Source organism: Ictidomys tridecemlineatus, chromosome 3 (assembly GCF_052094955.1).
Source record: "Ictidomys tridecemlineatus isolate mIctTri1 chromosome 3, mIctTri1.hap1, whole genome shotgun sequence".
In the NCBI taxonomy this organism is placed as follows: Eukaryota; Metazoa; Chordata; class Mammalia; order Rodentia; family Sciuridae; genus Ictidomys; species Ictidomys tridecemlineatus.
This window is the reverse complement of record NC_135479.1, coordinates 152,807,871-152,831,721: the sequence shown is the minus strand read 5'-3', so window position 1 is coordinate 152,831,721 and position 23,851 is coordinate 152,807,871. Positions and strand designations below refer to the sequence as shown.

At 35.9% G+C, this 23,851-nt stretch overlaps 1 protein-coding gene across 31 annotated transcripts in view; it reads right to left on the bottom strand.

Moving 5' to 3' along the window:
* Positions 1 to 23,851, bottom strand: part of Zbtb20 (zinc finger and BTB domain containing 20) — a 793,227-nt gene that overhangs the window by 133,611 nt on the left and 635,765 nt on the right. For 3 of the 31 annotated variants that reach the window (XM_078044196.1, XM_040270334.2, XM_040270339.2), the window contains exon 1: positions 10,570 to 10,919. The exons of 25 other annotated variants lie outside the window; for them this stretch is intronic. The gene's annotated coding sequence lies outside the window, so the exon portion shown is untranslated. Of the gene's footprint in view, positions 1 to 5,995; positions 6,143 to 10,569; positions 10,920 to 23,851 lie in introns of those variants that run through there. 3 more of the 31 variants (XM_078044197.1, XM_040270338.2, XM_040270342.2) reach the window with 1 other exon arrangement.

The following is a 23,851-nucleotide window of genomic DNA, read 5'->3' as shown; positions in this document are numbered from 1 at the left end:
AAGGGTCATTAAAAGATACAAATTAGTGTACAAATAAAGGAAAGAGAATTGGAAAAGGAATCTGAGGGGTGAAGAAAAAATGGGAAACTGCTATGCATGCTTAGGGAACAAGAAATAGTATGTCTGAAATGTGTGTAAGCTCGTGGAATCAGTACCGTCTAATTAGAGTTCATGCTTTGGTAAGATAATAAAATACACTGATCTGTACTAGAGATTTCTGGGAAGGATTTCTTTCCAAAAGAAAATTCTGACTACAATTTCTTTTCTTTCTTATTCTTCTTACTTTCTTTCTTGTTTGGGGGTGGGGTTGGGAGAAGTAAAGAGAAGAAGAAATACAAGGATATGGAGTCAGAGAAGCAGTGTGAACTCCAGAGAGCCTCCAGGGAATGCAGAGAGCTCCCTGCAATTTCTATCATTCCTCAAAACACCTTACACCCACCACACAAACTTGCCTCTGCCCCATCTAAGCTGAGGTTATTGATACAGAAATAGGAACCCTAAGATTTGGTTCCTTTGTTCTATTCTTCAGTAACTCCTGGAATATCATTTACTTCTTAGTTCTAGAAATCTGTTTTGGGGTCAGCCTTATAGTGTAGGAATATACTGCAGTTAGAAAATGACTTATATTTCTAATTTTGAATTTCTTATCTTAAAGTTTTGTCACTTAGTTCTGTGTTTTAGTTTTCTTATTGGTAATGTGAGTGGTTTAAGCCTGGTAGTATTTCTTAATCTGTTAGCCATCCTACTTTTGACAAAATAAAACCTTTCGATAAATTTTCCCTATTTTGAATTCCTGGTTCAGAGAAAACAATGTACAACACCACTGGTCCAGATAAATTTATACAGCTTTAATTTCTCTGTTTAATTTTTCTCTTAAATTCTGTTTTCCAAATATAAATTGTTATAATACACACAAAAAATATCTGTTTCAAATTTTACATGGTCCTGTACCAGATATTTCAATATTCTTTTCTGGAGAGCAGGTTAATCCACTCATCCATATTGAGATATCTAAGGCTATTTCAAGGTTTAAGATGCAGTGATTATGATTCTATGATGCTGACATTTGCTTTGTTGACATTTAAAGCAGAGCTTTTCAACTTCAAACAATAGCATAAGTTGCTATAATAGATACACTTATATGAATTTTAAGCATTATCACACCGGACAATGAAAGTTTATGATGTTGTTATAATTCCTGTGACAGTGATTCTATAGTTGATTACACCCTATAGAGAAAAAATACAGTTTTCCTATCAATTTTTAAAATTGATCGGCTCTTCTTTCCTATATCTGCTAATTTTGCACCCAGCCACAAGCTTTAAACATCTCCAATAACTAATCATTAGTCCCTACTCTGTCATGGCTTCTCTGTTGTGCCCTTCTGACCTTGCCTACTGAGTTCACTCTTACTGATGTAATCACACATGCTTCAATGTAGTTACATTCGTCACAGTGCTTGTTAGAATTATCATCATTGCTACTGCACCTTAGTTCAACAAAATTAAATGTGCTTATGCAATTTGTTGTCATTTTAATTTCTTCAGCTAGGATTTATTCATCTAGACAATTTTATTTTATCTGATCAACAAATACCTAGTCAGCCAAATGACTCTGAAAAATTGGTAGAAAATCATTCATTGGAACAAAATCTTAAAGTTTAGAAAGATTTTTGTAAAGCTAGATAGTGGCATTTCACTGACCTTGAATCCACAGGTTAAAAAATTATTAGTGTCCACTTAGTATGTCAAATCAATCTATTAAAAAATAGGCATAAAATAGGTATGATTTGTATTTATGTGTTGAATTTTATAAATTAGTGAAGTCAAGATAGTTTTAAAGAAATATTAAATTCAATCCACACTGACCAATTTGTTGACTTTCTGATCTATTCTAAAATATTCTTTTGCTGTAATTAGAACCTTTTATTTAAATAAGGAAAGTACACAGATTGTAAAGTGTCAATGTAGTTCACTATAATGATCTATATATCCCTAACTTTGCTCTTTTATGGTCATAGCATATACAAATAAGTAAATGCACAATAGTTTAGCTCCATGATTTTTTTGGCTAAACTCTGAAAACAGAGCTTAAATAAAGAATTGAATGCTTGGCATCTCATCATTGTTGTTTATGCTATACAATGTCACTTCATAAAAGATACATTCGTTTATTTTCATGTTCAATCAAAAGTGTAGGATTTCAGGACTAGGAATGGGTTACAGATTGTTCTCTCCTGGTTATTTTTGGCTTTAAGTATATTGATCATTTTATCATTTTCTTGTTTTAAACTGCTTTAAACACAGCACAAATGTTATTCTCATCATGCCAGAAATGGGTTTGGAATTGATTTTGAGTTTCCATCAATTTTACTCTTTGCTCTCTGTGAGAAGTTTTTCACTTGCTTAAATTCGAAAGGATAGTTTTGTTCAAAATATGTGAGAGCAAAACATTTAGAGAGCCTTCACTGGCCAAGAAAACTCAGATGTTCTACTTTACAAAAGAATAAAAATCATTGAATTTATTACCACGGACTTTACTGAAATTAGTGAAGAATCATTCATACGAATGCAGTTTCAAGGACTTCCTCCCTCTTTATCTTCATGTAAGTGTTCGACAAAAGCATGTATCTTCTGAGAAGGCGGCCTGATTGGTCCAGGTTGGCACTGTTTCAGTGTTTGGCCTACGGCGGCTGCTTAGGAATAATTTTCGTCTCATCCTCTCTATTTTCCTGGACTGTATCGGACTCAGACACGTGGTGTGCAAAGGAAATCCAAGTTCTTTAAAAATGCTATTTCTTTTGGTACTAAAGCCAAGACCAGTTCTAGTTTGGCTAAATGATCTTATCAAGATTTAACAATAGATAGTTAGTAATATCTCCAATCTGTGAGAAGACACTAGACTAAAGAAGATAATTTATCACATATAGTATCATATATTTTCCCTTCTGGCACCAGGGAAGGGCACCATCATATTTATTCTATTGGTATTAAAAATAATATAATGCTGACAGAAATTTGGTGGCATTTATTCATTATGATAATTTTAAAAAGAAATAAACAAGTAGTTCTTTCCACAAACAGATGCTGGAAATTTATTTCAGTGATTGTTGAAAATATTTTGGCTTCTAGAAAGGCACCTTACTAACAGCCGCTTTGCCCTCCACAGCGTTGTCACAATTCAGAATTTGTAACATTTCAGCCAGGTTCTCTAAACTAATTAGGTGAAACAATTGCATTAAGGTATTAAGATTCCTTTGCAGAGTCAAATAGAAAGATATTTGCATAGTTCAGATAGCCTAAAAGATTTGCCATGCATACAAACATTTTATGTGCTGTATATTTTTCTATGTTTACAGTACTCATCACTTCTATGATAACTGCTAAGATTTAACTTCACATTGAAAAATATCAACAAATACAGGCAGAAATCTAGATAGGTATACTGCATTTCCCACTCTACCCTTACTGCTCCCCTGCAGTTTTGTGCTGCAGAACAAATGCTTCATGTCTTTTGAAAAGTGCCAGGAAAACCTCTTTTCTCCAGCTATGTGGGTCTTGATTTTATATGTGTAGTATGACACACCTTAAAACAGAGAGCCCACAAAGTAGAGTGGGACGTTAATTTAAACACAGACTTAGGGGGAAGAGCTCCATCTACTGAATCAGTTAGATCATAGTTTGTACCCTATAGTTATCCCATTCACTACTTTCAACCACTTAGAGGCCCTGGTGAGAACAGAAAAGTAATATACCTGAGCATCCACAAAAAAACAGCTATGAGCCTGATGCTATTTGGGATATTTTCCAGATGCCCTTAGCCCATTTTCCTTTGCTTTTCCCAATTCTCAAAGCTTTCCATGTTTCAACATAAAAGAAAAATAGGATGCTCTGCTATATGTACCATCCCTTGGAAGAAGCAGAGAGTCATTGGTTATTGAAGAAAATATCTCAGACAGTTGAAGTGGAAAGCTTCAGAAAGAAAATCTTTCTACCTGGCAGGTTGAGCAGACTAAGAAAGATGCAAAGGGAAGAAGAGTAGCCTAATCACTCCTCCTACCTTGTATTACTGCTTGGGCAGTCTGCAGTCACCCAGGATCAGCTCTTCTGGGCTCTCCCTGGCTGCACAGTGTTGTTGTGGCATTGGGAATTTGCTGTGGCTTTGTAAGATTATGGGGATATGCTTCAGCAAGCCAAAAAAGTCACAAACAAAATTCAGGAGAAAAAAAAATGTACAAAAACAGCTGATCTTACTGGAGAGGCTCTTGGTATTTTCATACATATGCCACAATTTTCTTTGGTATTTCCTGGTTTTGTGATCAGAAAAATTATCATATTATGCTTATTACTGTTGTTTCTTTTTAGGATTGCTGGTGGGTGGTACAGTAATGGCAAATAGACCAGGGAGAAGCAAGGTAAAAATTACTTCTCCCACTTGTTTGAAAGCTTTCCAGGAGATCACAGGTTAAAAAGAAGTTTCTTCTTCAGAATACTGAAGACATATAGAAGTCATATAAAGAAAAAGATGGCCATGCTCTTCTAGAATAAAACAGTAAAAAATTTCTTAATACATTCACAGATACGAAACAAAGCAAATTGTGTCTGAATAAAATTGAATGTCGATAAAGCAGCGTAAAATCCAGGAGTGTTTAATACATACAAAATACTTTAAAAATTAAGATGACTTATTAGAATAAATATATAGATGTTCATAAGAATATTTACATTAAATAATGGAATATAAGCAATAGTTTATTGGGTTTTTAAATTACAGAAACATATAATAAATTAACAAAAGTTTTGCATTATTGCTAATCTTTATTTTTGTGTAAAAATATAATTAATATAAATGTAAAGTGGCTTTGTGTCTTTCTCTGTGCATGTTTATATGTATGATATATACAAATACCTGAAAAAAGATATTTATCTATTTGTGCAAAATAATACTGACATTGAAAGGTGATGTGTTGAATAAAAACTAAAACTTTGAATTATTCCAAATTGGGAATTTAAAATACCAGCATTAAACTAGCAGGACTTGCTCCCCTCCCTTTCCTATTTTTTTAAATACATTTAATTTTCAGGTTCTGTTTTAAAGCATGAAACGAAAAACAAATTAGAAGAACATTGCATATCAATAAGTATTTTGTAAAAAAAATTCATTTGCATTTATTAGAATATTTAGAGCTCAAAAACACCCCAGTTAATTGGATTTTCTTAAAGCCTTTTCAAGACAAGTTCAGTTCTGAGTCAAGAATAACTATGAGAAATTTTACCTCAAAAGGTAATTTGTTTGGATAGTTATAAAGACCTGAAAAACAAGATTATCTCCACCATAACTATAACAAAACACCTAATGAAGAAGTGTATTCTGGCAAGAATCAATAAGAATTGCAAAGCCTGAGAGGGTCATCGCAGACCTCAGAAAGGTAACTAAGTGAGGAAATATCAAACGGAGTTAATGGCGATAAAGCATTCTGAAAAATGGAAAGTGTTAACAATCACTGATAGGAAAGAACATACTTCAACAACGATGACAACAAGTAGACAAAACAACCATGAACAATTGGAAATATATATCTGCAGAAGTAAAGTAAGACTACTTATTAAGCAAGAGGAGAACCTACTTCTTTGTCATTCCCTTTGGAAGACTGGCTAAAAAAAAAAAAAAAAAAGCTTGCACAAAAGATACATGTGTTCCTTTTCTGGTGTTATTACAGGCCCACCTAGATTTAGCTTTCGATTCCAGATGAGATCAGGCATGTTCAGACTAGCATATCTTTGCTCTGTAAGCACAGAGCTGCTATCATTTCACTGGCAAATTCTCGTATCTCTAAATTTATGCACAATAGATGCCCTTAAAAATCTGCAAATTTTTTTGTTTCAGTCAAATACCTCATTGAGTTAAATTTTTTTCTTCATTTACTCTGCTAGTAATAAGCCGAAAAGTTAAGGCAGGCAACTCCTTTAAGAAAGGAAAGTTGAATAGTACTTACCCTAAGTATAAAGTGCAAGCCTTCATGGGGCAATTTACTTTTGCTCTATGATATTTAGTAGGGTGTCCAGGTCTGAACTCAGCTCTTGTCTTTTTCCCTTCTGGAAAACTGAGTAGACTTACTGAAGGTGCCTCAGAGACAGATCATACAAATCAACAGCCTTACCTGTGGCCATTCAGAAGACTGCACTTTGGTGTGTGTTTAAAACTATGAATAAAGTCAGAGACAGCGCATGCTCAACAGGCAATTTAAAAATATTTATAACATTGTTGTTTCAAAACAAATTTCCTCAAACAAAGCAAAACTCACATTTCTTATCCATGCCAAGTTTAACATTCTGAGACAAAGCTGTTTTGGAGTTTTCCGATGGGGGGGAGAAAGGTTTCTAAAATTATTTGTTGAACGAAAAATAGTTCTCCCTTCCTTTTTGGTACTCTTAAAGGGGTGGAATAAATTTTCTTCCAAGTTTTAACAAAATTCACCTCTGGCTATGATAAGGCATTACAAATTTAAGGTCTGCAAAAAATAATTTCAGAGAAAGTAACAAGAAACTAAAAACTATGGATTTAAAGAACGCAAGGCAGTCTTGTAAGTTGCTTTACAAAAATATATCTTGATACAAAACAGGTTATATTATGTCATATGTAGACAAGAATAATGTATATGCAACCATATGTACACCTAGAGAAGTTATGGTTTTATCTGCTAATTAAAGTTTGAACTCTTCTAAACCGAAAAAGAAATACATCAACATTTTAGGAGAAAGCCAGTAATAACTGTCAGTATAATTCATCTCTTTTTCATAGCAAGCATGGAGGGGAAGGCAATTACATGTCGACTGGTTAAATTTTGAGATCTACAAAGTCAAAATTTGATTTAAGTAATATTTTAAAAGTACTAATTACAACAGATATGCCTGTGAATTTCCTGTCTGGAAATTTCTCTTTTTCCTCTTTAAGAGCCTTAACTATTCCATTTTACCATCTATCACCAAACCCTGAACGGCCCACAGATCTCACAGATCTTATTTAAATCTCTTACTTAATTCTTAAGTCTCTGAATGAATTTCAGCTCCTGTTCTACTTTCCAGGGGTACTCAGCTGGCCTCACAAAAGCTCCACAGACACATCGTTCACTATCTCTGATGTTTTCAAGCTCAACAGAGGGTGCCAAAAAAAAAAAAAAATCAAGGATTAAAAAAAAGTTTATTAAAGTGAAACTAGGAGTACAGATTTGAAGAAGTTGCCTCTACTTTTATTTCCCTCTTAACTCAGCACAGGTGTTTCCTAACTTACACTGCTGTGCATGCTGAGGAGGAGGAGGGTTAAATTAAGGTAAGGGAGTGGGCCAAGGACTGGCCAGCAAGCATTTAGGATCTCTAGTCTCATGTGTTAATGGATGTGTTTAAAAATGAACCCCCCAAAAGCCTAGAATGAGGTTTCTTTTTGGCAAATGATTAAACCAGCATTCTGAAATAATTAAAGCTTTGTCCTTAAATAAAGCATCAGATCAACAGAACAAAAACAAAGATAAAAATTGCACACACATATGCATGCGGGCACACATACTCTCTGACACACACAGATACACAAAACTAGCCGGTGAGGGGAGAAGGAAATTAAATAAAAGAAAACAAACAGAGTCCTAACAGGCCATTCTCCGAAAAAGAATCTAAATAAAAAGTCATATGATATCTGATAGTGCAGGACATGTCGCCAAGAACTGGAGCGGATTGCCTCCAGGAAGAAAGGGCCAGTGTGTTCCAGCTCAAAGAGCTTTTCTTTCCTCCTCCTCTATTTTTTTCCCCTTTTCTCCTCGACTGTGAATGTGTTACTCTCAGGTCAGATCCACGAAGAATCCCAGAATGACAGCTATCACCTTTCACTGGACTCTTGGCGGTACAACTAGCTGATGGGAGCTGCCTGAGCTGGGATCAAGAGAAGCCACTGCAAGCTCTCAGTAAGAGCCTCTTCTGGTCACACTGCCCCTTTTGAAAACCCCCTTGGTCACATAAAAAACAGACCAAGAAAAAACAAAAAAGAAAAGAAAGAAAGAAAGGAGAGAAAGAAAAAGGAAAAAAAGAGGAAAAAAATAAAACAAAAACCAAAAATATAAGCACCAACAGTCACACAACAAACAAGTTCAAGGGGAAAAAAAATTAAAAAGGGGGGGGAAAACCCTCTTGGCTTCAACATAAAACTTTTTAAAGATCCAGGTTTTTTTATTTTGACGACTTTCCTTTTAAAAGGGCTTTTGCTCCTTAAGCACTATTAAAAGCATTAAAAATCCTACAAAAATGTATAAGTCTAAAGACAATACAGGGATTTTCCTTAAGAAAACGTAAAATTATAACAAGTGAGCCCCTCTAGAAAATTTTGAATTTGCCAAAACTTGCCCTACTTCTAGTATCTTTCAGTGAGTTCAAGTGCTAGTGCTGACCACCTAGTACTTGTTTTTTCTTTAAGGGTCATTACTGAGGCAACACATACATGGTAAGATTTCCGAAAAGACTCCTTGTTATCAAGTTACTTTAAATATTAGGCATTCACACCTCCCAACCAGAAGGGTTTCCTGGTGAGGAATTACCCTCTACCCAGATAGGTACAAATGCATTTCATAAATATGGAAAAACATATACCCTATAGTTTCTTCTAATAGTTTTCTTCTCCAGGGATAGGAATAGAATATATTTTCAGTGAATAGAGAGGGAAAAAAAGAAAGAAAAGAGTTTCTGACTCTTGAAGGAATTGTTATAGCTGTTTTCCACTTAGCAAAATAGTTATCTGCAGTTAGGTACTGCACATAATATATATTTAAGCATTTTTGTGGTACTTGTGGGTTTTTCCCTTTGCTCAGTTTAGTGTCTGTTATGTACCTTAAAAAGATTTCCAAATGACAATCAAAATACAAAATGCGTTAAGAGAACTTTTAGAAAGAAAACATTTCCTTAGGTTTATAATTCAAGGATATTAGTATAAAAATATAAATGTACAGTTGGTACAAAAGATAAAATTGCTTACTATATTTTACACATAGTTTACATCTTGATTTCTTTTTTCTTTTGTTGAAATATTATTTAAAAATGATAAACATTCTGGAATGTTTGCTACAAACACAAAATTCATAGTAAGAATATACATGCATAGGCAAAAAATCAGAGAACACAAAGCTACGTGGCAATCAGAATTGTTAAAAAAATCTCCGTCTAGACTATATTTTGCTTGAATTAGTATATCATAGATGGGGTAAGTAATCTCTCTGGGGGTTTTGTCATTTACATAATAGAAACAAAAATAAAAAACAAATATCCGCTCCCTTACTACCTATTCTTAATAACTGACAAGTGACACAAGTGGTACCTTTTAAACAGATGGATGCAAAAACTTGTGAGATCGAATGAACTAATGTACCCTATTGGCATTTTGGGAGCCCAAATTCCATAATTAACTTTTTACCCAAGTGGCAAAAGTAGAAGGTGTTCTCGCCACTAAATTGATTGTTCAATGGACCCTTGTTCTTTTCTCCACAAGATTTTTGGGACCCCCGAAATGGTAAAGAGATGATAAGAGAAGATGCATCCTGAACAACTTTTATTGTAAGTAGAAAAAAAAATAGCACAGAGTGAGCATAAGAACAGTTGGATTTAGAAAGATTAAAAGAGGAGAAAAGAGCAACACATCCAACTTAGTCTTTTTCCTTTTAATTTTCATGTATACATATTGGGGTGATGGGGAGAAAAGATAACTGGATTTCTTTTGAATGTCTTTGTGTCTTTATAGAGTGAATGTTCTGTTCCTGTCTCTTTCTTTTTAAGCGAAAAACTAATAAAAATAGAAAAACATATATCAGACATTAAGCTCACTCCCCCCCCCCCTTTCCCTTTGTAAAGAACTCTTTGTTCTCTAGTGAAAATGCTGAAAAATCCCCGGGCAGCTACTCCCTGAAACAAGTGCAAAACACTTAGAGGCTTTTGGGCTGGCTAGGAGCCAGGAACCCTCCCGCTGTCTGGTTAGAAGAGGAAAAAAAGAAGAGAGAGGGAGAGGGAGAGAGGGGAAGAGGGATGGGGGGGGCAGAGAGAGAGGGGGAGAGAGAGAGAGAGAGAGAGAGAGAGAGAGAGAGAGAGAGAGAGAGAGAGAGAGAGAGAGAGAGAGAGAGAGAGAGAGAGAGAGAGAGAGAGAGAGAGAGAGAAATTGGAGCTTCCTTTAATAGACATAGGAAGCAGCGTTTTTTTTTTTCTTTTTCTTTTTTTCAAAACTGGCGGTCAAGCGTTAAGTAACTCCCGTCTAAATCCACCTGCTAGAAATGAACTTGGGTAACCCCCCAGGGGTGCACAAAGACAGGGAAGACAGTAACATACTCCATACTCTTTCCCACCCCCGTTGTACTGCTTCCATTCTTTCTGCTCCCATACACAAATGCCCACAGCTTCTCACGCCGCCCCTCTTACCCCCCAACAACAAACACAGCAAAATACATGCTCTCTCAGTCTCCTAAAAAAAAAAAAAAAAAAAAAAAAAAAAGGCTTTTCCATCTCGGTTGCGACACAGTGATAAGGGGTAGCGAACATCTCATACCTGGTGTGAATGCTAATCAGTCAGGAGTTCTCCTTTTCCCAAGACAGGGAACTGTTTCCTTCCAAATTTATTAGAACCTCCTCCACTGCCTCTTTGAAAAACCTTCTTTGTCACCCTCTCCCAAGTCCCGATACTTCTTTAAAAAAAAAATGGCTTCGGAGCTCCTTCTATTCTTGATATTGATTCTCTCTCTCTCCCCCCACCCCTCCTCCTCTCTCCTGTCTGTGTCTCTTCTGAGTGGTCTATTGATAAGTCCCTGGAGGCACTGGGTCAGCCTGCCCGTAGGAAACCAGACACAATGCACAAATCTCCGAGTGCCATTCTGCCATCAGCAAGCAGACCACGTTTAGGAGAGAGAGAGGAAAAAAAAAAACAGTAGAGCAAGAGACAGAGAGGAGAGAGAGAGAGAGAGAGAGAGAGAGAGAGAGAGAGAGAGAGAGAGAGAGAGAGAGAGAGAGAGACACCAACCGAGGGAGGGAGAGACTGAGAGAGAGGAAGAGGGGGGAGAGGAGAGAGAGGGAGGGAGAGAGAGAGGGAGAGAGAAAGAGAGAGAGGGAGAGAGAGACACGGAAGGAGAGAGAGAGAGAGAGTGTGTGAGAAAAAGACTGATTGGAACAGGAGGGAGGGAGAGAGAGAAAGGGAGAGGGAGAGAGAGCGAGCGCGAGAGGGAGAGCGACACTGCCAGTCAGGTTAATCATCCCTACTTTAATTAGCTGTTCGGCTTAGACATAAAACAATTGAATTTGAATGATCTGTCAGCAGGCTCGGCTGAACCAAAGGGGAAAAGCGAATATTACAAAAAGACTGTTGGTGTGTTCTGATAAGCAATACTGCTCCTACTGACAAATCCTCAAAGGGGGAACTATTAAAACTTACAACTAAACAAAAAGTGCAAATACAAATGGCACTAGATAGAGGTCTTTTTTAAAAAATGGAGTTTTCTCCCCTAGTTTTATGAACCGTAGATGTTTATGTGCAGGTGCCAACATATTAGGGGGTTGCGTGTAATGTGTGAAAGTTTATTAACGATGGTCTAGGAGTGTAGCAGACAGATGCTGCAGAGAACAAGACAGGTACAGTCGGATGCCGAATCTAGATCTTGGAGGGAGATGGATGCTGGAAAAAGAGGCACCATGGCAAAAGATCAGCACAGACAAAGTCAGTGGGCAGACAGGCAGACAGATTTTAGGCACGGCATGATTGTGTCTAAAAAGGCAAAAGTTCTGATGCAATAATAGGTGCAAAACAATCCATCCATCCTCCTCTCCCGGGTGCACTCCAAGGTACAGTTAAAATGGATTAATCTTTGTGACAAACAGAGCTGGCAAGGCAGACTATGGCAGACACTGAAGGCGATTTGCAGACCCAGAGAATACAGCGCTAGAAAAAGCCCTGGAGATCAGTCTTTCCAGCCTTTAATTTGGCAGATGAGGAAACTGAGGCCCACAGACTGAGAGCAATACATCACAAAGGCAATAGCAATGTCAATACTGGAACCCAGGGCTCTAGCAGCCCAACAGGCTCTTTCACATACCAGCCAATTTCTAGTATTCTTTAAAGATTATGGCCCAATAGGTATAGAAATTACCCTTGTCTCCAGAACAAGAAGATTTCTAAGTCTATATGACTCGCACACAAACCTCAATTTTTTTCTCAAAATGTCTAAATAACCAAGTAGAATAATTTTAGGAGTCCATTTTGAATGCTAAGGGTAAGGGATTTAAGTGCTTAATTCATCCTCAGTGAAAAGCAGAAAAATATAACATTGTAGAGGTCCCTTCTCAACCAAGTCTAGCTTGTGCCATGTTCCAAGAGAAAGGCCAGTGAATGGATTAATCTATGAAGAATATATATATGTGTATACATATGTGTGTGTATATATATATACACACACATACACACAATATATATATTGTGTGTATGTATACAAATATGTATACACATACACACATCACCATATAAGAAGACGTGGCTTTCTCATACAACACATTTCTAAAATATAGGCACACTGTGGGTGAAAGAGATTGAATATTTCAGTTTATGATGCAGTTTTAAGTCACTGATGAAATTTTCTACCTGGAAGATTAGCCATGGGCAACTTTCCTGATAGATTTCAATTGAAAATGAGCTACTAAAATAGAAAAGGGAAATTATATTATCTACCCATGAATTTGATGGTATCTTTTTGGGGACATATATGATCACATTCAGTGAGGAGCTTCCTTTTCACAACAGATAATTGAGGGTGCGTTTTCTTAAAGAAGGAAAGAAGTGCTTATGAAAAGAACAGTGCCATCAGATGCTATTGGAAAGATTAAGCCTCTTGTCCTAAAACAAGAATCATGGAGTACGTAAAAGCAAAAACTGTCAGTCATGCTCCAGCAACAACGTTGCTACTTCTGGTGAAAGAAGAAAACTGAAAGAATTGTCAGGCACCTGGGAGCCCATTCAAAGGCAAGTAATCTGAGAGAAGTCATAGCCAAAGTAATTCAGTTTATCTACCGACCAACCTCTATAACAATGGCTGCTGTAACATGCCTTTAACACATGGTCCATGTCAATCAATTTGGGAGTTGGGAGAGAAAGCAGTGATTTAGGACATTGACAGATCCTCCAGCAAGTCCAAAAGTACACCTGCTGGGACACAGCCCAAAGCAGAGAAATGTTTACAAATGCACGCTGGTGAACTGACTAAAGAGGGCATGAACTTGGAACAACAAAATTGCCTAAGTCACAGCTACTTTCAGAGCCTCAGTTTCCCTGTCTCTAAAGGTGATAGTGTTGATCCCATAAGTAGTTTTGAGGATGACATGAGCTAACATATGCAAAGTACATGGCTAGTATTACATATAAGGAAATCATAATATGAGAATGTAAAAGAACAAAATTGCAAATTATGGATGTGCTGAGTGCATTACATTCAAAGAGTGCTACTCAAGGAAAAAAACATATATATAGTAAATCAAGGATTCAGTATACAGATTTCTATTAGAAAGGTCTTACAGAGAGATTATAAAGTTTAGGACCCCAAGTTTCTAGACACTAAACTTATAGGTTCTTAAATCATCTGAAGGTTGTATTATCTTTTTGTTCACAAATTTGAGAATATTTACTGGCTCATAATAACAACAATAGCCAACAGCCAATATATTACTGAACACTTGATTTGTATTAATCAGTGTACAAAGTGTTTTGCATTTTTTAATCCTACTTTTATGTCACAATCCAATACCCCCATTTCATAGAAAAGGAAACTGAGGTCTAGAAAGGTTATGAAACTTGCTCAAGATCACCCAGCTAGTGAGCATGGAGCCGGGGGTTTAAATGCAAGCAATCTGACTCTATATCCTGCATACTCTATACTGGCACATAGTAGATATTCCTTAAATGTGTGTCATAAAGGAATGAGCAAATGAATAAAACACCAGTATTTGGATTTCATAAGAAATTAGTAAAAATTCATGTGTAATCACTGTGAGAGCCTAGTGCTTGAATTATATAATCTGTACCTCTTCTGTAGTTTACTTTAGGTGTGGCCCTTCTTCAGAAGCCAGGTGAGCCATGTCCCTGAATGGTGTTGAAAATGGATGAGGCAAAGATTGCTGACCAGGACCACCCAGGACATTTAAATATCTGACAGCATTTGCAGCACTTTGAGGGCAGTGTTAGCACACGGGTTATTAATTGGCTTAATTCCAGTTCAGATAATTACATCGTGTCTCTTTAATTTTTCCCCCGACTCTGCTATTCTTCACTTCCCATCACACATGTGCTCTTTTAAAAAGCATATGAACACACATAAACATATTTAAGGTCTGCATAATCATTTAGGGTGTTTTTTCCCCTTAAACGATTAGTGTACAGTAGCCACGTAATAAATGAGTGAATGGGCAAAAGGATTAAAGTCATTGCAAAATAAAGATAACTAGTTGAGGCTAAGATTTTTGTTTGGCATTGAAATAAACAGATATTTAAACCATTTCCTTGGTGATAGGATTCCAATCAAAGATACATATTTTCTTATGGACAGATATTTCAAGAATTGATGACCTGCTTAAACCGATTTTTTTTTAAACAATGTAGATCCAAGAATAAAAAAAAACAGTAAAAACTCTGATCTTTTAGAGTAGAAAGGAAGACTAGTTCCTGAGTGGCATAGCATGCAGAACTCATGGGTGTTAGAATAGTTATTAATCCAGTTATTAGACCCTGACTTATTTGGCAGGTTTTTTCATCTCCAAACATATTACTAGAATAATCTTCAAATTATAGAAGAAAGGATAAAGGATCTTAATTTAATAAGCTTAGGAAAGTTTGACAGTCATAAACAGACACAACTCCTCTCCTTCTCCCAAAGAATCCTTGGTCCAAGAAATACTGTGTCTACATCATACCGAAGAAATCCTTGCGGAGGCATGCATGCTAATTATGTGAACAAATAGATGTGCCTATGACAGAGCATGTTTTACTATCCTACATTTTTATGAACAAGTCACCAAATATAGGACGTATGCAAAACAAAAGAACACAGGATTAATTTATTTACTATGCACGACAGTTTCTAGACCTTTACTTCTTCAACTTTTAGCTGAAAATTCCATGCATATTCTACACATAATAATAAATGCCATAATTCAATATATGCCATGATTTGATTTACTCTCAAGCACCTTTTCTGGTTTAGCTCTCATAGCCTTTCTTCCTATAAACTTCCTCCAGAGTATTTTTTGTTGTCCTCTGTCATTTAAAAGCTGTGTTTATGTCATTTAAGAGGTGTTTATGGACGAGCCTAATAGTACTGAGAGATTTGTATCAAACTAGTCCTATTTCCTTCTGAGAATCAACGGTCAAATTCCATGCCCTTATCTGAGAACAATCCAAAATAAATAAATAAAATCCTTTCCCACTACTTTGACCCCATTAATGATGACAGCAGTCATTTGGTGTGTGTCCTGTAGTTTGAGAATGAGCCTTGAGTCTGAGCTCTTTGGGGACAAGGTCTTTCCATTTTTGCTTGGCATATTTAATATACTGTTCAGTATCACACCTGCCTGTGGTGGTAGATGATATCCCAGAAAGGTTGAAGCCAACAAATATTAATTTTCTTGGTTCTACATGTAGACATGCAATTTTTCTTTCTGTGCCTCAATTTTCCAACATGCAAAAGGGGTATATATATTATCATATGACTAATGATTTGGTGATTAAAGAATATAATTTGGTAGGATATTTAAGAAGTAGATAGTAAAAAGTGCTTGTGTTGTTTATGTTCACAGCCTCACCATTATTTTTACAATAAGAAGTGCTTGGATAATACATTCTAAACTTAAAATTTAAGTGATTTTTTTTAATTCAAAAGAAAAGTGGACAAGATTTATTCTGAATATTAGAGATGTAAGTAAGCTCTTGGTTTTAAAATGCCATCTATAGCCTTGTAAATTTTATAGAAGCAAAAGGTTTAGGAGATTTTCTGATTCTTTCAATTTAGAGAGAAGACCCAAGTGGTAGATATTTTATCTCATATGCTTAAGGTCAAAAAACTAGGTAGAAGTCCTGATACTGAAATTAGTTCACTCTTCCCACCCATACTTTGCAAATGGCTTTCACATTCTTGCTTTGCATAATCCTGACTACCCCAACCCCCACCCTTTTGGATAAATTTTATTAAAGGACCTCTTAACTGTGGTGCTAAAGAAGAAGGACCATATTCCTAATGTAGTTTGATAAACATACCATAGATGAACTGTGGTAGGCAGAATAACCCTTCAAAATGTATCCATGTCCCAGTCCCCAGAGCTATTCGTTATCCCTAACCCCTTTACCTCCTTTGGCAAAGGTGTCTTGTGAATATGATTAAATTAACACTATTCAAATGGGAAGATTATCTGGATTTCCTAGATAGACTCTATATGTAATCATGAGTTTTTATAAGAAGGCAGAAGGAGGATCAGAGTCAGTTGGAGGTGTGCTCATAGAAACAAGAGGTTGGACTACTTCAAGGAAGGTGCTATGAGCCAAGTACTGGAGGGGCTTCTGGTAAATAAAGGCAAGAAAACAGATTGTTTGCCAGAGCCTCCAAAAGGAAACAATCTAGTCGATACATTGACTTGAGTACAGTGAAACTGATTTCAGGCTTCTGGCCTTCAGAACCACATGAGAATTCTGCATTTTAAGAAAGCAACTTCTATGTGGTAATTTATTATAATGGCCATAGGAAATTAACACAGGAACAATCAGCTACCTGATCTGGATATTATCTTTCAACACAGTTGAATATTTCTTACCTCTTTATAAAAAAATTTTTTACTTTAGCAGATCAGATACATCACTTTGTTGGTTGAAAGTGAGTTTGTGATACCAGACCCTTACCAATCTTCAGAAAAATAGTGCCAAGTTGTTAAGTCAAGGGTGAGTCTTTCCCTTTTCCACTAAGAACTTCTTTCTAGGTTGACAGGATGTAATCCACCTGAAGATTGTTGGTTAATGGATCAGTTGCCTGTACATTCATCTAATAACATTTGCCCACATCCAGTTTTATAGCAGCTTTTCACTGGGGGTGGTGGGCAATCACATCTCGCAGTTACCCTCCAAAAATAGTTCTAATTAGAAGCAAACTGAAGGGTTTCAGTGCCCAATTCTTAAATGCTGAAAGATCTGAACTCATTCAAAACACTGAGGTTTTTTATTGTTAGCTCTTCACTGTACACTAGTTTTCTTTCTTAATGGAGGTCAGAAATGGGAAAATGAGCAGCCTGAGGTAGCATCTGCAAAACAAACTTCCTTCATAAGACCATTTTGCCTTCATGTGTCATTTCCACTCAGTTATTCCATATGATGTTTAAGGACAATGCTCCTCAAACAGTGCTCCATGGACCAGCAGCATTAATATTACCTAGAAACTTGTTAGAAATGTAAATTTTTTTTTTATCTTACTCCAGACCTAATGAATCAGATCTCAGAGGGTGATATCTGACTGCCTGTATTTTAACAAGCTCTTCAGGTGATTCTAAAGCTCAGCTGAGAATCAGGGCAAATCCTCGAGGCTCAGCAAGGTTAGTGAAAAAACATGTTGGACCATGAGTGAGATCATCTGCCTGCATAACTGTGGCTCTGATGCCAGCTACGTTACTTTAGGTCATGTTCTTAGTCTGTTTGTCTCCTCATCTACAAGATGAAAACAACAGTAATAATAATAGTGATAATAATAAATATGGAAGAAACATCAGTTTGGATTGCAAGTGTCTTAGGACCATGGCATTAGGGACATCTCTTTGATATTTTGCAGTAACTAGTAAAAAAATCAACAGGCTTCTCATGTCCAGTACTTGTAAACCTGGAAATCTAAGACATTTAAAGGATGTGATATTGAATGGAAGACCCATTGACTCTATTAGTCTCTAGAACCAAGTGCTGAATCTCTTGATATGAAACTCTACCTTTCTATTCTTGTGGTAGCAGAATTTAGTGACAGTTTTGGATTCCATGCCACTGAAGAAACTCTGTGGCTTTTGGGATTCAGAACTACAATTCTTTATAAATTTCCATTGACACTGAGTTTTATAAAGTGGCTCATGATCTCTCTCATTTTCACACCACATTCTTAAGTTTGTAAAAAGCTCCAGGAAAGAGGCTGGGGCTATAGCTCAGGACTTGCCTGGGGTGTGTGAGGCACTGGGCTCAATCCTTATCACCACATAGAAATAAACAAAATAAAGGCATTCTGTCCATCTAAAGCTACCAAAAAAATTAAAAAAAAAAAAAAGCTCCAGGAAGGTAGCTCAATGACAACTGAGTATATTCACATAACTTTCAGTGGAAAAGATATAAATCCTGGTAAGCAAGAGGACTGTTCAAATCAGGATTGAGACCTTTTTAGGTTCTAAAGTCCACATTCTTAGCAGGCTGAAAAGAACTCTGGTGCCAGATAGATGCAACCGTGATTTTCATGGAAAATCATCAGGTTTTTCTCCAATCTCGGAGTAAGAAAATTCATAGTATTTATTAAGGGTTCTATGTAAGCAAAGGGCGTGGGGAATCTCATACAAAATAATTGACCATCTTTTTTCCTTTTTGCATGAAATTGTAGTGTGCATCCCTTTTGGCTCAAGGGCTCTTCTTTCCACTGAAGAAAGATTAAATCTACACATCACATTTTGGTACCTTCTCTGTGCCTTGTAGGAGGTTGGGGTAAGGCAAAGATTCTGATGGCTGTTTCTGCTGAGCCAGTTACAATATGTGCATCAGGAGAAGCAGCTGCACCTTTTAAGAGCTCTATGTCCTTAAGTAAGTCATCTGTCCTTTTAAATTTCATAGATTTTTTGTAATTTGTAAAATGTGTATAAAATGTACCTAACCAATCTTACAAGTTGTTCTGAGGATCAAAATGGATGAAGTATCCAAAATGCTTTATAAACTAAGGACTCCACTAGCTTGGTGTTACTGACGTTTTTATTATCTACTCTTTACTCTTTGGTAGGAGAGTAAAGGTATAGCTTACATACTTTCAGACTTGTAAATCACACATAACTCTATAGTATACCACTAAACATATATTTTTTTTGCTAGATTATAAGTAAGGTGGTGCTAAAGTTGTTATTTCCTTTAAGTTCCTATATAATCTCTATTTCGATCATGATAAATTACACATTCAATAGACACTGTTGCAGAGCTTCCTATGGCTCTATTTTGGCCATTGACTTGACTTTGAACAGATTCCCTAAGTAAGAATGAATTCAATATTTAAAAACTAAAGAAATGAAGGCACACAAAGCTGGTACTAAGGAGGTAAAAAAAATCTTTAGAGTTCATTCCTTGCTCCCTTAATTCCATAAGATCTACGTAGAAATGCCAATTAGTTCAACAAGTATTCCCAAAAGAAAATTTGTTGCAAATCTATTGGGTATTCAATATTTAAAGGAACAGGAATGTGTCCTCTGCCACAAAGCAAAGTATTATTGCTTGAAAAGCTCAAACTTTGTTTAAACAAATCTGTGAGTTGAGTTTAGGTGAAGAGCTCATGTGTTACTGCTATTTAGGTAGTCATAAGAATACATGGTACCTACTTCGTCCTGTATATGAAGGGAAATTGTGATATATATATATACATACATATATACATATATAAAATATACACACACATATTTTTGGTACTAGGGATGGAACCTAGGGCACTTTACCACTGAGCTTTTTGTTATTTCTTTTTCTTTTTCTTTTTTTTTTTTTTTTTGAGACAGTTTCACTAAGTTGCTTAGGACTGGCTAAGTTGCTGAGGCTGGCCTTGAACTTTTTTTTTTGCTCCCGAGACACTGAGATTACAGACATGCGCCACTGCATGTAGCTCTGTGTGGTATATTTTAAAATAAATCTCTAAAGCAATTGTGCAAAGAATACATCTGAATATCTTAAACTGTTTTTTTGAATCTTCAATTGTGTATAAAATTCCACCTTTTTGGCTGTGCATCCCTAACTGGGAGGATAAACCCTGGCTTAACATGTCTCTGGATTTTCCACTGCCTCTAATATAGTGGTTTATATCTAGCATTTGCTTCCAAACTATCTGCTGTTTAATTGGATTCATTTCTTATTGGCTTTTCTTGGGGGCAATTAATGCACATAAAATGTCCATAGATAAATGCATCATTATCACTGAGGTGAAAGTTGCATTTCTTAATTTTTTAAAAAATTATGCATTGGGCCACTTATTTTTCCCATGTGACACTTAACCTGACTAATTATAGAAGTGAATGGAAAACATGATTCTCTTTTAAAAGACTCACTTTACATGCGCCATTTTTAGAAATTCAGTTAATGTGTCAAGTAGCGTCATTCTGCACGATGATGGTGAAGATGAGGCTTCATGTATTATAATTTTGATGGAAAATATTTTAAGTTAAAATAAGCTACTCAAAAAATTACATAAATATGTACTTTTCACTAGACATAAATTTCCACATTCCTAAACTTAAAATAATGCAAAGGAAATATACATTCTTTTTTTCTTGTGGAATACAAATGATGAAGACTAATAAATGAATAAATAAAGCACAAGGTAACCAAATCAATGTCTGTTCAATTCTGGTCAAGGAGGTGAAGTGAAGTTTCCCTTTGAGTCACAGAATGTAGTGAATAAAAAGGACGTGAATAGCTGGGGGGATTTCCTGAGGCCATTGCAGACCAGCTCACACGCTATTAAGAGGCTCATTTTCATGAGACTTTTGGTTGCATTTGTAACACTTGCTCTGGGTCCCCTAGAGCATTAAGTGCCACATCACAGCACTACAAGAACACGGCTAAACTGAGAAGGTATGTTACAGGGTACTTTTTCTTTCAGATCCAAATGTCCTGAAGTTTGTAGATATTTTCAAGACTGCTTTTTTTTTTTATGCTTTGTTTCTCCTTTTCCTCAAACCACCAAATATTCCTTCAAATAGGACTAAGTACAAAGGACTTTTTGTTTTCAATAAAAACCTAATTTCTTGTACTTTAAAAAGTGACCAACTGTAAAACCTGTGGATTAGTATAGTTAATGATTTCCAAAGATAGAAGACGTTTGATTAAAAACAATCTGATCTGACTGGGAAGTTTGTTCTAGATTAAGGATTTAGCTACAGTTTGGTGAATATTTGTTCTCCATTAGGCTTGGTGCATATTAATTGGTACATATTTTAACATTTCACTATTATATTAAATTATTAATAATTTGAAATTAGTAGCTGGTACTGCTACCATTTTTTTTTTCTGAAACAGTGCCAGTAGTTTCTTCTAAGTTTGTTCAGAACAAAAAGTCTAAAACCTAATTTGTTGAGAAAAGAAATGTGAAGTTCAGGAAAAGGACAGGAATCACCAAAAAAAAAGAGGTCCAGTCTTAGAACAGATACAGAGAATAGAAGCTCATTTAATCAAAACAAAAGTAAAAGACAGGTGTTCTCCTGTTTTACAGATGAAGAAGCTGAGGCTCTGACAGGTGAGGTAACTTCCACAAAGTACATAGTTAAGAATGGCAGATCTGTGCTTCAAACTAGGTCTGTCTGATAATGCTTGAGCTCTTCTCTTTTACAATCTCTATCCCAACATTTAGGGTCTCTGGATTATCAAAAAGTTTCTTTGGAATCTGCCATTAGGTTCATTGGTGAAATAACAACCCAAACCATTATTAAATAAATATAATGTGTTTATGCATGCATTATATATTAAGTATAGATTAGCACATATACACTCTATATCCTATATATGTATGTCATATATAAAATACTTAATAATAACTGACCATATTATTCAAAGTACTTTTAAACCTACTTAGTTAGTCCTCATAACATCTTTACAAGGTAAGAAATTATTATTATTATCATCCAGTTTTACAGATGAGAAAAGTTAGGGCACATGGAAGTGAGTGGCACAGCCCAAGCTCCTATGCATCACTCTAACTCTTTCATGATCCTTTTCTCCCTCTTGAGAGCATAATTCGATTTCCAGCCTTTTATTTTATTTTTTTAAGTCTTTGCTTCCTCTTAAGGGATAATGACTGGATCTTAGAAGGTAGCAGAACCCATATATTGCCCAGCCAATAGTTTACCTTCTAGGGAACAAAAAGACCCAATTTTGTAGAAAATCCCTACATCTATAGAAGAAAAAGTCTCCAAAGCAAGATATTATGGACTGTAAAGTAGGAGAGATACTTGGAGCATGTGGACGTTTTGCACTCTCAAATCATAATGCATGCACAACCATCAAAACATAAACCCAGTTCAATTCAATATATATTTAATGACCACCTACTCTGGGCAAAGGATGCTTCTAGGGCAGAAGCTCTAGAATGTAGCCCCTCCTCCAAATAAGTATGATGCCATAAACCTAGTATTTGGAATATGGGAGAAAATAAATACCATGTAACTACAACATAATGTAATAGAATGAATAACATAAAGGTTACTAATAAAGTTCTGATTTCATTGATACAGTGACTTGAGGAATACTATTTGATGATGGACACTGAAAAAAGTTACCTAAAGAAAGCAGTGTTTGATGGACGCTGGAATATAGGAAAAATCCCAACATTTAGAAATGGAAGCGATAGGCTTTAGGCAAGGGGTACAGAATGAATTAAAACATGGGGATCAGAAAGCACAAAGTGCATTTGAGATCAATTTGATTACCTTCTGGAATACTTAAAAGAGGTGACCTACATGGAACATCCAGTTGGAAATCTTCAGTCTACTTCAGGAAAGTACCAGGGTCTAGAGGTCAGAACGAGATACTCAGTCTCCAGAGAGGTGATCCAAAAAACTGCCTATAGATTTTAAGAATATAGCAAGAGAATCATGAAAACCGAGGTTATGGAGCTCTAAGGTGAAGAATGCTTCCAGAAGTTGAGCAAGTTGGTCAAGACAATGAAATCACAGTGAGGCTAGTGCTTCTGGGAGGAAGAGGTACAGTAAGAGCTGGAGTTTTCACAACTCTTCCTTCCTTGAAAAGAACACCTCTTATTCCTTTCTGCTTTTTCCCTAAACTCACACATGCACAAAACCACACACATAAACATTTTTTTCCCTAGGAAAAATTATGGTATTATTAACTCTGAAGCAACTACACTGAAGTGCAAAGAGCTAATCAGTAAAATCCTAACTTTATTGTTTGGCTTTTATTTAAAAGACAAGTGAATTTTTTGATATGCAGGTTAATTATTCCTTGGTGGGAGTGTGAATTTATTCGAATTTTATTCAACAAGTATTTTTTTTTTTTGAGCTTTCCTATCTGCCAGACATTGTGCTAAGTGTTGGGATCAGAAGAATTTCCATAATGCTTAGATGATGTTTACCTGGGAGTCTTGCTTCCTACAGTTGACACAAAGTTGATGCCTTTGTAAGGATGAATTTCAGTTTCAGCCCCTAAGAGCCTCTGTCTGTGTTAGTGCAAAATTATGAGTAATTTTTCAGTTCCAAGATGTTTTTAAAAAGATTTGAATATTTTTGGTGTCATCAAAAGGTGCTTTAAAAGAACAAACCATCTATAGGAAATGGATCTCTTGCTTTGACATGGTAGCAGTCTAGCATGTGGGAAAGCAAGGATGTTTTTTAAAAACATTTAAAACAACTATTGAAATCTTGACTGTATACTCTAAAGAATAAAGGCAAGAAGGATAACCAGTTTTGGCCAGAGAATTGAAAAATAGCTTCAGAATATGTTACAACTATTAGATCAGAATGAAGTAAGGAAGCCAGACAGAAGGAGACCTATGAAAGCTACTCTTGAAACTTATTAATTTTGTGTATGTATTTATGTATAT